The sequence below is a fragment of the Procambarus clarkii genome, chromosome 92, assembly GCF_040958095.1.
Source record: "Procambarus clarkii isolate CNS0578487 chromosome 92, FALCON_Pclarkii_2.0, whole genome shotgun sequence".
NCBI lineage: Eukaryota > Metazoa > Arthropoda > Malacostraca > Decapoda > Cambaridae > Procambarus > Procambarus clarkii.
In genome coordinates this window covers 1,783,126-1,798,125 of record NC_091241.1, presented here as the reverse complement: position 1 = coordinate 1,798,125, position 15,000 = coordinate 1,783,126, and the positions used below count along the sequence as shown (strand labels likewise).

The 15,000-nt window shown below is 48.0% G+C and overlaps 1 protein-coding gene across 5 annotated transcripts in view; it reads left to right on the top strand.

Moving 5' to 3' along the window:
- LOC123775199 (chondroadherin) overlaps positions 1 to 15,000 on the top strand; it is a 60,881-nt gene that overhangs the window by 24,495 nt on the left and 21,386 nt on the right. The window lies entirely within an intron of this gene.

Below are 15,000 nucleotides of genomic sequence, written 5' to 3'. Positions count from 1 at the left end.
AAGTGATATGGTGCAACAGTTTTGGATGAGGTGAACAAACGTGTTACAAAATACAAGACAGAACACAAAACAATGGGTATTAGTTGGATATGAGAGCATAAGAATGCCGAGGGGATATTGGTGCCTGCTCGATGGTACCCATGTAGAAGTTCGCAAACAGGACACCTAGGGGAGAACCCATGGCGACCCCAACTACTTGCTTATACATGTTTATACTACTTGCTTATACAAAGGAGCGGAATTCTGTGTTGTTTCACTTACGAGATGGAGAAGGATGGGAAGCTGCTCTTTCTGGATGTAACAGTCACGGAAAGGAGTAGAGGCTTCCACACTGCAGTCTACACTAAAGAAACGAACATAGGAATGTGCCTCAATGCCAATAGTGACTGCCCAGACAGGTACAAGAGGAGTGTTGTCAACGCTTACGTCGACCGTGCTCTCAGCCACAGCTCAGGATGGAAGCAAGTCGATGAAGAACTCTGTAGGGTAAGGCAGGTCCTAGTCAACAACGGCTTCTCTAATGGTTTTGTTGAAGACATCATAAAAAGAAAGATGAAACGCCATGCAACCTCTGAAGAGTCGACTAACACAACACATGTACCCCCTATTAGACTATTTTACAGGAACTTCTTCTCGACAGCTCATAAAACGGAGGAAAGGGTCCTGAAAGATATTGTTGATAAGAACGTTATCCCTACAGACAAAAAACTGAAAATACTATTGACGATTTACTATAAAACCAAAAAAACGGCCAACCTACTCATGACAAACTCCCCAGACACAAAGCAGAACGCCTTGAAGGAAACCAACGTCGTCTATGCCTCCAAATGTCCACTTGGGGACTGTAAGCCCCAAAGAACTCAGTATATAGGCAAGACAACAACGTCTCTTTCCAGGCGACTAACAATGTATAAACAACAGGACTCCATCAAGGAACATATAATCCCTTCTCACCATAGAAGGGAGCCGGTCGGCCGAGCGGACAGCACGCTGGACTTGTGATCCTGTGGTCCCGGGTTCGATCCCGGGCGCCGGCGAGAAACAATGGGCAGAGTTTCTTTCATCCTATGCCCCTGTTACCTAGCAGTAAAATAGGTACCTGGGTGTTAGTCAGCTGTCACGGGCTGCTTCCGGGGGTGGAGGCCTGGTCGAGGACCGGGCCGCGGGGACACTAAAGCCCCGAAATCATCTCAAGATAACCTCAAGATAACCTGGTACCAGGAGGCACTGGTGGCACCAAGTGTGGGGAAACTCTTCCAACATTTAATTTAATATAATCATAAATTAATTAATTAATCTAGATAAACATTAGAGATGTGGACTGTATAAATTTGAATCGTTAGTTAGAATATTTCCACTTCACACCTTTTTGGAGGGATTGAACTAATAATGCTAGAAATACCTAATGAATATAATATGTTGAGTAATTTCAATAATAAATTTAATCAATAAAGCAGAGTTATAGTGTTAGTAGACTAACTACAATATTATAACTAAGTAATCATCTACTTAGACGTCGAGCAGTTATTGAGAAGTGTGTCAGACAGCCTGCTGTAATCAGTCTAATCGAGTCTCGATGTGATGGCGTCGTGGACACGTAACTCACCAGTCAAGACGATCCTCTCTCGTAGATATAATTCCACACTGTGTACTCACCTAATTGTGCTTGCGGGGGTTGAGCTCTGGCTCTTTGGTCCCGCCTGGAAAGCATACAATGTGGAAAGCATACAATGTAATTTCTATATAACTACGAGTATATCAACTAATTTCCATTGAAAGGGGTCGACTGAATTATATAAATACACTTACTAGGGTTTTTTCTTAATCCTACGTCCTAACCACCGGACAATGTAGCACAATAATATATGGCAATAAATAATGATTCGACTGGACGTGGTGTCCTCAGTGTTAGATGAAGCAGGCAGCAACGTCTGGGACTCATTAATGCACGGATGATCCCTATTTTTTGCGAAGCTAATGGCTAGCTTCTGGACACCTATCAAAGATGGCGTCTACTCAGCAAGGACTCTGAGCAAGTGACGTGCGTGTCCCCCTCGTTCCTGTCTGTACAACCTCGGTGTACAAATCACGATACATTATTCTGTTTTACTATCTAATAAGACGTTGCTACGTTATTTTACGCCATAATAATGCACTTCAGGTGTCAACAGACGGGTTTTCGCTGTTTATTGAACCGAAGAGTCATTAGATAAAACAGATAATATTCAGTTTGTGACTTTTATCCAGACAGAATCAGCTAATCGCAGCTGTGGAAAATTCTGTCCAGAAATGGGGATATAATTTGCTTTAATGAATTAAATCAACTTACAATCTATATTACCTAGTAAGTTAAACAAAGGTTAGACTGGGTTAAATTCGATTTAGATAAATAGTTTATTCACGTGAGCACTGGGCGGCTGATGCAATAGCGGCCACGAATAATAGTAACAATTTGGCGTCACTACGCTGCCTGTTAGTAAGTTTAATTTCCTAACACAATAAATTTATCTTATCGTACTAGGGTTTAGTATTTGGGGTGTCGGAAGTTTCCGACACTAAGAGGCACTAGTGGCACCAGGAGGTCAGGTCGTCGCTTGTGGTGGTCAGGTCGTAGTTTGTGGGGGATAGTGTGCAGTTTGTGGGGGATAGTGTGTAGTTTGTGGGGGATAGTGTGTAGTTTGTGGGGGATAGTGTGTCACTTGTGGGGGATAGTGTGTCACTTGTGGGGGATAGTGTGTAGTTTGTGGGGGATAGTGTGTCGCTTGTGGGGGATAGTGTGTCGCTTGTGGGGGATAGTGTGTAGTTTGTGGGGGATAGTGTGTAGTTTGTGGGGGATAGTGTGTCACTTGTGGGGGAGAGTGTGTAGTTTGTGGGGGATAGTGTGTCGCTTGTGGGGGATAGTGTGTCGCTTGTGGGGGATAGTGTGTCGCTTGTGGGGGATAGTGTGTCGCTTGTGGGGGATAGTGTGTCGTTTGTCGGGGATAGTGTGTCGCTTGTGGGGGATAGTGTGTCGCTTGTGGGGGATAGTGTGTCGCTTGTGGTGGTCAGGACGTCGTTTGTGGTAGGTTGGGCGTAGTTTGTGGGGGATAGTGTGTCGTTTGTGGGGGATAAAGCGAGGTTTGTGGGGGGGATAGGGCGGGACACAGTGGATAGGTTAATGTCTGGTGTTGAGCTTCCAGTGAAACTCTCCTTTAAAGGTGGACTGGCTTTTATCCCTCACTCTTCTCCCCTCCTCTTCCCTCCCCCCCCCCTCTTCCTCCTCCTTCCCTCTTCCCTCCTGCTCGTCCCCCCTCCCCCCATTCCTCACCTCTAATCTTCTTCTCTCATTACCCATTCTCCATGGACACTCATTTCCCTTTTCCTTAATTTCCTCTCTCTCTCTTCCTCTCCCTCTACCTCCCACTCCCTCTCTGTCCTTCTCTCTCCCTCACTTTCCCCTCCCTCCCCCCTCCTTTCCCTGGACAGTATTTCAGCACTGTCCACGTTGTGGTCGCTGTAAGCGGAGGTATTGTTATGGTCGCTGTAAGCGGAGGTATTGTTATAGTCGCTGTAAGCGGTGGTATTGTTGTGGTCGCTGTAAGCGGGGGTATTGTTGTGGTCACTGTAAGCGGGGGTATTGTTGCGGTCGCTGTAAGCGGGGGTATTGCTGTGGTCACTGTATGCAAGGGTATTGCTGTGGTCACTGTATGCAGGGGTATTTGCCTAAGCGAAGCACCGGCTTTTATCAAGGGACGCCAAATGGATATATATTTTTGATGCTCTCCAGCTCTTAACTTCAATCCGTTATTGTCAGCCCCTTAATGTTACCCCTTAGTGTCACCATTAGCACCATTATGGTTACTGAAGGGAAACACTCACCCTTCTCATTACTCTTGAAAGTGTACTCAGGTGGTTGAGCTCTGGCTCTTTGGTCCTGTCTCTCAACTGTCAATCAACTGATGTTCAGATTTCTAAGCCTACTGAGCTTTATCATATCTACATTTGAAACTGTGTATGTATTTGCTATCATCTTGATGTATGGTTGACTTGTAGAGAATACACAGATGGTGACTTCTGCAGTTTGAGTAAGGTAACACAGTATATAACTGGCCAGCCGAGGTCCTTCCTACTCTGAGGTCTGTGAGAATACTGACCGGTCACCGGAACGGCTCTCTGTGGGGAATGACGTCAGAGGCTTACTTGATTGGGATTGGTTTCATCTCAACCGTCGTACAATTTGAATTCTAACACCGCTCGGACCCGCTACCAAGTCGACGTCCCTTGTCGACAAGCTCTGGCTAGTTAGATAGTTACAATGATATTGAAAAGGATCCATCATATCCTGTACAGTCTTTGAGTTCTGTTTCTCATGGTATTCCCCTTAGGAAGTTCCTCATCTCGATATATTTTTCTCCTCGGTAATTTAGTCTTTTCACTTCCAATCCCATCCTTGGATAGGTTATCCCTACTTCCACCAGATACTCAAAGGTCAGTACACTGTGGTCACTCATTCCCATGGGGGCTTCAACTTTGACTTCCCTTTTTTCTGACTCATTCAAGGTGATTATCAGGTCGAGTCTATCTGGTTCATCATTGTCTCTCACTCTTGTGAGTTCCCTGATGTTTTGGCTCAGAAAATTCCTTGTTTCCACTTCCAAGAGTTTAGCTCTCCACGTATCTGCACCACCATGTGGGTCCCCATTCTCCCAGTCTATCTTTCCATGGTTGAAATCACCCATGATTAAGAGTCTTGAGCCATTCCTGCAGGCAACTGAAGCTGCTCTCTCTATTATATTAATGGTTGCCATGTTGTTCCTATCAAACTCCTGTCTAGGTCTTCTGTCATTTATGGGAGGGTTGTAAATGACTGTCACTATTATCTTAGGTCCACCCAGGGTTATAGTTCCTGTTATGTAATCTCTGAACCCGTCACAGCCCGGAATTTCCGTCTCATCAAAACTCCAGTCCTTCCTTATCAGCAGGGCCACTCCTCCACCTCCTCTCCCTTCCCTCTGTCTCTCTCCTTATTATATAGTAGTCCTTTGGAAACACAGCATCTGTTATGACTCCTGACAATTTTGTTTCTGTGAGTCCTATTACATCAGGGTTTTATTCTTGCGCCCTTTCTGCCAGTTCACTTGCTTTATTGGTAATGCCATCGATGTTTGAATACATTACCTTGAAGCTCACATTCCTATATCCATTTTCACCCTCACTCTCTCCCCACAAGTGTAGGAAGTTGTTCCATGGGCTAATTGGGTAGGCTCATCCTTTTGTGAGGTAGTTGCCAGGGGTTCAGGGGGAGGTGGGGTGGGGGATTGGAGGGCTTTGGTCTTGCCCAGGCCTGCTTGGTGCAGGAAGAAATCGTGGGGTGGGGGGCAGGGAGTGCTCGTGTGTGTGTGCGCGCAAAAATATTCGACTAATCTCCCGTATTATGTGGTTTATTAGGAGAAACTCCGGCAAAAACGTCTTCAGAAAGTGAGAAAACTGCAAGACTGATCACGTGCGAGTCAGGGAGCCTTGGCTAAACTGAAAATGTAGGCGGCGATCATTACTTTGGTCTTAGGCTACGTCCGTGTCAGGACCACTGGCCTCTTGTGTGGATGACAGGAGGCCAGTAGCCTCTTGTGTGGATGACAGGAGCCCAGTAGCCTCTTGTGTGGATGACAGGAGCCCAGTAGCCTCTTGTGTGGATGACAGGAGGCCAGTAGCCTCTTGTGTGGATGACAGGAGGCCAGTAGCCTCTTGTGTGGATGACAGGAGGCCAGTAGCCTCTTGTGTGGATGACAGGAGGCCAGTAGCCTCTTGTGTGGATGACAGGAGGCCAGTAGCCTCTTGTGTGGATGACAGGAGGCCAGTAGCCTCTTGTGTGGATGACAGGAGGCCAGTAGCCTCTTGTGTGGATGACAGGAGGCCAGTAGCCTCTTGTGTGGATGACAGGAGGCCAGTAGCCTCTTGTGTGGATGACAGGAGGCCAGTAGCCTCTTGTGTGGATGACAGGAGGCCAGTAGCCTCTTGTGTGGATGACAGGAGACCAGTAGCCTCTTGTGTGGATGACAGCATCAGTAGCCTCTTGTATGGATGACAGGATGCCAGTAGCCTCTTGTGTGGATGACAGGAGCCCAGTAGCCTCTTGTGTGGATGACAGGAGGCCAGTAGCCTCTTGTGTGGATGACAGGAGCCCAGTAGCCTCTTGTGTGGATGACAGCAACCCAGCAACCTCTTGTGTGGATGACAGGAGGCCAGTAGCCTCTTGTGTGGATGACAGCATCAGTAGCCTCTTGTGTGGATGACAGGAGCCCAGTAGCCTCTTGTGTGGATGACAGCAACCCAGCAACCTCTTGTGTGGATGACAGGAGGCCAGTCGGCCCTCGTCGACAACGACAGGACCACACACTGGTCGTGTCGTGACCGGACGACAGGACCAATATGGTCAGGGGAAACACAGGAGAACTATAGTGGCTCTATGTCCTCTCCAGAGCACCACATTATATTTTCTGCCTGGGAAAAGACGGTGCTCTCTCTTGCCAGGAGGAAGGAAGGAAGGAAGGAAGAGGAAAGGAAGGTGGAGCAAGGGGGGGGGGGAAACTACGACAGCAGAATAGGGTATTGTATTATCCGGGGAAAAAAGTCCATATTTAAAGCCTCATTGTATATCTTAAAGGGAAAAAAATAGTTTTGTACTTTTTTTCGTTCGTCGAGGCTCACACAGCTTCTTCTTAGGAACGGGAAGGAAATATTCTTCCCTGAGGAAGGGGAGGAGGAAAATATTCTTCCTTGTGGAAGGAAAGGAGGAAAATATTCTCTCTAGCGACCAAGAGAGATCTTGATTGAAAGAAATAGGAAATGAAGTATTAGGACAAGGAGGGGGGGGGTGGTTGACATTGGTTTTCCGAGGAAAAATTATACAAATCCTGGCGAAGAGCTGATCCCTTCCTGTTTGTTTCATTATCCTCTTCTGCCATATTTGTCTCTCTCTTATTTTTATCTTCCTTCTTCTAATCATGCTGCATGATAAGGATCAATATCTAAGGATTAGAATGGGGTAAATAAGTAAGCTAGGAGGATGACAGGGTAGCTACGCCAGCTAGGAGGATGACAAAGGGTAGCTACGTCAGCTAGGAGGATGACAAAGGGTAACTACGCCAGCTAGGAGGATGACAAAGGGTAACTACGCCAGCTAGGAGGATGACAAAGGGTAGCTACGCCAGCTAGGAGGATGACAAAGGGTAGCTACGTCAGCTAGGAGGATGACAAAGGGTCACTACGTCAGCTAGGAGGATGACAAAGGGTAACTACGTCAGCTAGGAGGATGACAAAGGGTAGCTACGTCAGCTAGGAGGATGACAAAGGGTAGCTACGTCAGCTAGGAGGATGACAAAGGGTAGCTACGTCAGCTAGGAGGATGACAAAGGGTATCTACGTCAGCTAGGAGGATGACAAAGGGTAACTACGCCAGCTAGGAGGATGACAAAGGGTCACTACGCCAGCTAGGAGGATGACAAAGGGTCACTACGCCAGCTAGGAGGATGACAAAGGGTAGCTACGCCAGCTAGGAGGATGACAAAGGGTAACTACGTCAGCTAGGAGGATGACAAAGGGTCACTACGCCAGCTAGGAGGATGACAAAGGGTATCTACGTCAGCTAGGAGGATGACAAAGGGTAACTACGCCAGCTAGGAGGATGACAAAGGGTCACTACGCCAGCTAGGAGGATGACAAAGGGTCACTACGCCAGCTAGGAGGATGACAAAGGGTAGCTACGCCAGCTAGGAGGATGACAAAGGGTAACTACGTCAGCTAGGAGGATGACAAAGGGTCACTACGCCAGCTAGGAGGATGACAAAGGGTAGCTACGTCAGCTAGGAGGATGACAAAGGGTCACTACGCCAGCTAGGAGGATGACAAAGGGTAGCTACGCCAGCTAGGAGGATGACAAAGGGTCACTACGCCAGCTAGGAGGATGACAAGGGTAGCTACGCCAGCTAGGAGGATGACAAAGGGTCACTACGTCAGCTAGGAGGATGACAAAGGGTCACTACGTCAGCTAGGAGGATGACAAAGGGTCACTACGTCAGCTAGGAGGATGACAAAGGGTCACTACGTCAGCTAGGAGGATGACAAAGGGTCACTACGTCAGCTAAGGGGTGAAAAAGGGGTAACAGTGCTACCCACTAAGGGATAATGTGGAGTCGTGACTTACCCTTTAGAAAGGATGAGGGTAATTGTGTGTTATGAGGTGGAGAGAACATTTTGTGAGGGGGTGTAGGTGAGTCTCTCTCTCTCTCGTGTGTTGCTTGCGTGCAGGTGTGGGTGTGTGTTGCTTGCGTGCAGGTGTGTGTGTGTTGCTTGCGTGCAGGTGTGTGTGTTGCTTGCGTGCAGGTGTGTGTGTGTTGCTTGCGTGCAGGTGTGGGTGTGTGTTGCTTGCGTGCAGGTGTGTGTGTTGCTTGCGTGCAGGTGTGTGTGTGTGTTGCTTGCGTGCAGGTGTGTGTGTGTTGCTTGCGTGCAGGTGTGTGTGTGTTGCTTGCGTGCAGGTGTGTGTGTTGCTTGCGTGCAGGTGTGTGTTGCTTGAGTGCAGGTGTGTGTTGCTTGCGTGCAGGTGTGGGTGTTGCTTGCGTGCAGGTGTGTGTCGCTTGCGTGCGCGTTATGCCCGCCTTGCCAGGTGTTGAGTGACAAGGTGTCCACACCAGGGTTCCACGCCGTGACTGCGTACTCACGGGTGAGTCCCCCTTGGAGTGTCTACAGTACTCTGATGACTGACCTTTTTTTTGTGTCCATCATTCTATACTCTTGTTCTGGTCCTAGCCTCATAACGTTGCTCTTAGCTGGGTTAAAGTCTAGTAGCCATCAACATTCATTTGAATTAACACACACACAATGTTCAGTTTAATATCATGTACAAGTTGGTAACACAAGTTTTGGAGGAAAAAAGCTAACACGAAGGGAAAAGTAATTTTATTTTCAACACTAAGACATTCCAGCCAGAGGGAGCAGTCATTAAGTAAAATTCCAAAGAGGTAACTTTTGGTAATCAGAATTAAATATTCTGTGTGCGTGCGCGCGCGCTCACCTGTTTGTACTCGCCTACTTGCGCCTGCAGGATCGTACTCTAGCTCCTGGACTTCTAGCTCTTCTAGCCGTTGGTTGGCTAATGCAATGACTCCTGGTTTATTTCCCTATCATATCTGTTTTTAAAGTTATGAATGTAGTCGGCCTCTACAACCTGCTCCTTTAGGTTATTCTATTTACTCACTTCCTGCACGCTTAAAGGAAACTTTGTAACATCTCTATGGCACATCTGAGTCTCAAGCTTCCATCCGTGCCCCCTTGTTCTGTTGTTATTCAGTGTAAACATTTCCTTTCTTTCTTTCCACCTTGTTAATTCCTCATAGACATAAGTGGTATACAGGGTCCTGAACGATTTCTTACACAAGTTTCTAAAAACAGTTCTTATGTTGGCCAGTCTAGCATATGCCGCTGATGATATCCTTTTGATGTGGGCCTCTGGGGACAGGTTCGGTGTGATATCAACCCCCAGATCTGTCTCTCTATTTGCCTCTTGCGGTATTTCACCTCCCAGATGGTACCTTGTGTTCAGCCTTCTGCTCTCTTCGCCTAATTTCATTACTTTACACTTTCCTGAGTTGAACTTTAGTAGCCATTTTCTAGACTATTCCTCCAGTTTGACCAGGTCTCCTGTAGTCTCTGTCTATCTGCATCTGTCTTGTCTCATAATTTTTGCATCATCAGCAAACATTGAGAGGAATGAGTCTATATCCTCTGGAAGATCGTTTACATATATTAGAAACAGGATGGGTCCGAGTACAGAGCCCTGAGGGACTCCGCTGGTGACATCTCGCCACTCTGATGTCTCCCCCTCACAGTTACTCGCTGTTTCCTATTGCTCAGATACTCCCTTATCCACTGGAGCACCTTACCTTTTACTCCTGCCTGTTGCTCCAACTTTTGTAACAGCCTTTTATGGGGTACTGTGTCAAAGGCTTTCTGACAGTCCAAAAAAAATGCAGTCTGCCCACCCTTCTCTTTCCTGCCTAATTTTTATCGCCTAGTGATAGAATTCTATTAGACCTGTGAGGCACGATTTACCATCTCCGAACCCATGTTGGTGGTGCGTTACAAAGCTATTTCCCTCCAGATGCTCTACGAGCCTTTTCCTCACGATCTTCTCCATCACCTTGCATGGTATACAAGTTAGGGAAACTGGCCTGTACTACAGCGCCTCTTTCTTGTCGCCCTTCTTGTATATTGGGACTACGTAAGCTGTCTTCCAACTTTCCGGTAGGTCTCCTGTTTCCAGTGACCTGCTATACACCATAGAGAGTGGCACACTTAGTGCTTCTGCACTCTCTTTTAGTATTCATGGTGTGTGTGTGTGTGTGTGTGTGTGTGTGTGTGTGTGTGTGTGTGTGTGTGTGTGTGTGTGTGTGTGTTCGGATATCACTCACATGTGCTGGCTGGGTCAAGTATTAGCCCGCTATCGCCGCCATTCCAAACCAGCCCAAAAATATTAAACAAGGCTCGTTCCGGAGCTAACGGGACTGAGCTATAAAGAAAGACTGAGGGAACTGGACCTTACTACACAGGAGGAAAGAAGGAATAGGCCAGACATGATAACGACGTACAAGATACTAATGGAGATACACTACATTGTCAATGCATTGAACAATATTGTTAGTCGAAAGGCGGGGTTTAAGAGCAGAAGCCTGACTCTGTAAGCCCAAGTAGGTGAGTATAACTAGGCGAGAACGCGCGCGCGCGCACTCACACGCATAGAACACATTAACTACAGCCTTAAAGAAGCCTTTCCGCCATCACCAGAATCATAGGACCACAGTCGCCTCGTTACCTAATGGTCCATTCGACCTTACCGTACCTCCGGCTCCGGCTGTTTACCCTTATCAGCTGATACTGGAGACGTATCAGCTGATACTGGAGGCTTATCAGCTGACTGGCCCACCTGCGGCCTCGGCCACACGGCGCCACCCTTCTCTCACCACCTCCAGCCGTTACTGACTCATTCCTTGACTCACTTTTTGACTCACTCGTTGACTCGTTAGTTGAATCATTCCTTGGACTCGCTCACTGATTCATTGTTGTATTTCCAGTCCAGCCCGTCCTCATGAACCAGGCCGTCCTCATGAACCAGCCCGTCCTCATGAACCAGGCCGTCCTCATGAACCAGGCCGTCCTCATGAACCAGGCCGTCCTCATGAACCAGGCCGTCCTCATGAACCAGGCCGTCCCTCATGAACCAGGCCGTCCCTCATGAACCAGCCGTCCTCATATGAACCAGCCCGTCCTCGTCATGAACCAGCCCGTCCTCGTCATGAACCAGCCGTCCTCATATGAACCAGCCGTCCTCATATGAACCAGCCGTCCTCATATGAACCAGCCCGTCCTCATATGAACCAGCCCGTCCTCATATGAACCAGCCCGTCCTCATAAACGGTTTACACACGACTCACAACTGATGCCGTCCGAACACTTCCGGAACAAGTGCTTCGCTCACGTCCTCTGTTCGAACCACAATTCTATAAATGCTTCACCCACGAACTTCATATATAAATCATCATCAGAACCTTAAACACCTAACTTACGCCTAACTAAACATAGAATTTTAATAAATAATAATAATTTATATATGAGAAGAAACCAAATTTTTAATGCACAGAATGTTAAAATAGATGAATGCGTCTGGGGAGGACGGCCGCCGCTTTAACCAGCCTAGGGGGGGAGGGGAAGGTAGTTTCGCACACACTCGACTGTCTCAGGCCAAACGCTCAGGATTTCGAACACAGGAAACACCTCCCAACACGCCATAACAGTGTATATTTATACAGTTTAACACCTGAATTACATCTTGAAGCGGCTCCTGCGGGTGTTGGGATATTCCCTGCGGGTGTTGGGATATTCCCTGCGGGTGTTGGGATATTCCCTGCGGGTGTTGGGATATTCCCTGCGGGTGTTGGGATATTCCCTGCGGGTGTTGGGATATTCCCTGCGGGTGTTGGGATATTCCCTGCGGGTGTTGGGATATTCCTGCGGGTGTTGGGATATTCCCTGCGGGTGTTGGGATATTCCCTGCGGGTGTTGGGGTATTCCTGCGGGTGTTGGGGTATTTCTGCGGGTGTTGGGATATTCCTGCGGGTGTTGGGATATTCCTGCGGGTGTTGGGATAGTCCTGCGGGTGTTGGGATAGTCCTGCGGGTGTTGGGATAGTCCTGCGGGTGTTGGGATAGTCCTGCGGGTGTTAAAGGTTCTAGCAAATATTCCTCGTCTTGCCAACACAAATAGTTGAATGTATCTCGAATATTTAAATATTTGAGATTTATTTTACTACAATACATTTATCACAAAAAAGGTATTTTTTTTGGTTTTTGTCTACAAAGTCACTGCGCACTTTTGCCGGCCATATTGGTTTGTATGTATGTAAAAGTGTCTTTTGTCGTCACGATGCTTTTAATGGGTGTATTGCTGGTGTATTTCTTGTATATTTCAACAGTATTTCATAACTGTATTTTGTAGGTAAATGTGTATAGTCGTTTTGGATGTGTATATTTAAAGGGGGAATTTCACAGCCTCGCCACACCGTTGCCACACCGTTGCCACACCGTCGCCACACCGCCGCCACACCGTCGCCACACCGTTGCCACACCGTCGCCACACCGTCGCCACACCGTTGCTACACCGTCGCCACACCGTTGCCACACCGTTGCTACACCGTCGCCACACCGTCGCCACACCGTTGCTATACCGTTGCTATACCGTTGCCACACAGTCGCCACACCGTCGCCACACCGTTGCCACACCGTTGCTATACCGTCGCCACACCGTTGCTACACCGTCGCCACACCGTCGCCACACCGTCGCCTGGGGGGGGATATTTGTCATATGTTGCACGGGGAGATTTTATATGTGATCGATATATCAAGGTGGACCTCTGCCTGTGATAGCTAGAGGAGGAGGAGGAGTTGTAGGATAAGGAGGAGGAGTTGTACGATAAGGAGGAGGAGTTGTAGGATAAGGAGGAGGATGTGTAGGAGGAGGAGGATCCAGGAAGTATGAGGAGGACCCAGGAAAGGGAAGGGATGGGAAGGAAAAGAGAGAGGTGAGGTTGGGAGGTGGAAGGAATGGAATATGAGACAGTAGACGGTAATAATTAGCACACCGATACAGGTGCTCAGGAAGACGGGTCAAGCAGACACTAGGAGACGAGAGAGACGGTAATATAAAGACAGAAGGAAACAGAGGGGAAACAGACGGTAACTGACGGTAACACAGAGGGGAAACAGACGGTAACTGACGGTAACACAGAGGGGAAACAGACGGTAACTGACGGTAACACAGAGGGGAAACAGACGGTAACTGACGATAACAGAGGGGAAACAGACGGTAACACAGAGGGGAAACAGACGGTAACAGAGAGGGGAAACAGACGGTAACAGAGAGGGGAAACAGACGGTAACAGAGAGGGGAAACAGACGGTAACACAGAGGGGAAACAGACGGTAACACAGAGGGGAAACAGACGGTAACTGACGGTAACACAGAGGGGAAACAGACGGTAACTAACGGTAACAGAGGGGAAACAGACGGTAACTAACGGTAACACAGAGGCGAAACAGACGGTAACTAACGGTAACACAGAGGGGAAACAGACGGTAACTAACGGTAACAGAGGGGAAACAGACGGTAACTAACGGTAACACAGAGGGGACACAGACGGTAACTAACGGTAACACAGAGGGGAAACAGACGGTAACACAGAGGGGAAACAGACGGTAACACAGAGGGGAAACAGACGGTAACACAGAGGGGAAACAGACGATAACAGACGGTAACACAGAGGGGAAACAGACGGTAACACAGAGGGGAAACAGACGGTAACAGACGGTAACACAGAGGGGAAACAGACGGTAACTAACGGTAACACAGAGGGGAAACAGACGGTAACTAACGGTAACACAGAGGGGAAACAGACGGTAACTAACGGTAACACAGAGGGGAAACAGACGGTAACTAACGGTAACTAACGGTAACACAGAGGGGAAACAGACGGTAACTAACGGTAACACAGAGGGGACACAGACGGTAACTAACGGTAACACAGAGGGGAAACAGACGGTAACACAGAGGGGAAACAGACGGTAACACAGAGGGGAAACAGACGGTAACACAGAGGGGAAACAGACGGTAAAACAGAGGGGAAACAGACGGTAACTGACGGTAACACAGAGGGGAAACAGACGGTAACTGACGGTAACACAGAGGGGAAACAGACGGTAACTGACGATAACACAGAGGGGAAACAGACGGTAACTGACGGTAACACAGAGGGGAAACAGACGGTAACTAACGGTAACACAGAGGGGAAACAGACGGTAACTAACGGTAACACAGAGGGGAAACAGACGGTAACTGACGGTAACAGAGGGGAAACAGACGGTAACTGACGATAACACAGAGGGGAAACAGACGGTAACACAGAGGGGAAACAGACGGTAACACAGAGGGGAAACAGACGGTAACTAACGGTAACACAGAGGGGAAACAGACGGTAACACAGAGGGGAAACAGACGGTAACTGACGGTAACACAGAGGGGAAACAGACGGTAAACAAGAGTAACCACAGAACAAACAAGACGAACACCCAACAAACACAGCCACCAGGGCCCTTGTATGGCCATATTTACTCGCAAATATTAATTAAGTCAATATTGCTACCAATTAACCATGACAAATGTGGATACGTAACGAGTCATAACAAAGGTAGACGAGGGGAAAGGTGAACATGACTTGAAGCAACACAGGACACATGGCAACACAGGACACATGGCAACACAGGACACATGGCAACACAGGACACATGGCAACACAGGACACATGGCAACACAGGACACATGGCAACACAGGACACATGACAACACAGGACACATGACAACACAGGACACATGGCAACACAGGACACATGGCAACACAGGACACATGGCAACACAGGAC